At 49.5% G+C, this 1,373-nt stretch overlaps 1 protein-coding gene and 1 long non-coding RNA gene across 2 annotated transcripts in view; one reads left to right on the top strand and one right to left on the bottom strand.

The window, feature by feature from the left end:
* LOC109292713 overlaps positions 1 to 1,373 on the bottom strand; it is a 12,413-nt gene that overhangs the window by 850 nt on the left and 10,190 nt on the right. The gene's annotated exons all lie outside the window — the stretch shown is intronic.
* P2RY2 (purinergic receptor P2Y2) overlaps positions 1 to 1,373 on the top strand; it is a 61,318-nt gene that overhangs the window by 50,280 nt on the left and 9,665 nt on the right. The gene's annotated exons all lie outside the window — the stretch shown is intronic.

Genomic DNA, 1,373 nt, shown 5'->3' with positions numbered 1-1,373 from the left:
ATATAAATATATATATATATATATATATGCATGTATGTGTGTTTGGAAAGATCAGCATTTGGCAGTTCATCGTTTGGTCTGTCATCAGCTCACTCGGTGGAGGAGCTGGTGAAAGTGGAAGGCGCTTTCAAGAGGTGGGCCAACAGATGTATGCGTCTGTGTATGTGTTAGGAATCCTGATCGACTGGAGACTAAATGGTTCAGAGGATGGAAAACTGGTTCTGTCATTCTGCCTGCAAGCCCCTCGTCTGAATCCAACCCATAATGGGATGGCTAGAAGTCGTTACTGTCTGACAGCTGCTTGGTGGTCCACATGGAACCAATTGGTTCATTACCTAGAGGGCAGGACGCCAAACCACATGGAGGGCCTCACACAAGCTCTAGCTATTACCAGCATTCGTGGAGTAGGCAGAAAAAAGAAGCAGCTCTTTGTCTCTGCTGGCTGTGGTACCTGTTGGCTCTGGATTTAGGATCCAGACCCCTTGTTCGGGGGGTGGGGGAGGCACCCTCAGACCAACCATGACCTTTTCATTCAATAATAGGCAAATTTATTGATAACAGAATAGAAACTATACAAACAATCAAGCCATTTTATTTATCGACCAAATCCTAGGGCTGTCATCAGAGTCCAAGTACATCTGGCCAGGACGCAGTCTTCACTCTGAGGCTGTCTCTTTGGTGCCAGATGCCAGCAGTCTGGAGGTGGGATGCCGAGGCCCACACCTCACCTCCAGCAGGGTGGATGAGACGGGCTGGTGGTGTGCCCTCTGGCCATGATGACCTCCGGGACCCTTCCTGGAGGACAGGGAGAAGGGACGAGGAGGGACCCCAGGCGGAGGATGTGGAGGGACGAGGAGGGGAATGGGGAGGGACCCTTTGCTGCTCCAAAGTCCTTCTTTTGTATTCTCCTTCCCCCGATGGCTCCTCATCCATGGCTATCACTGGTTGGTCCCTCTGTGTGATTGTCACAGTCCACATAGCTTATCACATGCACACATACTAATTTGGTCTTTCTGGGCCTTCTAATTTGGTTGCCCCCTTATCTCGCGCTATGGGCAGTATGGTGCATAGTCCCTCTGTTTTCCACACTGTGTGTCCTTGTTGGCCTTGTTGTGTTAGCCAGCTTATCTGCTTCCAAGGCTAGGTGAAAATGTGTGACTGTGTGAACCAGACACTTAGAAATCAATTAACCCCTGTTGCCCATCCTGAACCCGTCTAATGCACATATCTATACTTATAGGTCAGTTCCCCAAAAACCAACCTTTAAATGCCATGCTTAAGCCATCAGTACCTTCAGTTCAGAGCTGAAGCACCCAGTGAAGGAAATCCCCCCTGCTATGGGCTTCATCTCTCCCCTAATGGCAAGCGTGTCT

Source organism: Gavialis gangeticus, unplaced genomic scaffold, assembly GCF_001723915.1.
Source record: "Gavialis gangeticus isolate Ggan-Ray unplaced genomic scaffold, GavGan_comp1, whole genome shotgun sequence".
Taxonomy (NCBI): domain Eukaryota; kingdom Metazoa; phylum Chordata; order Crocodylia; family Gavialidae; genus Gavialis; species Gavialis gangeticus.
The sequence above is the reverse complement of the archived record's forward strand: the minus strand, read 5'-3'. Positions and strand labels throughout refer to the sequence as shown.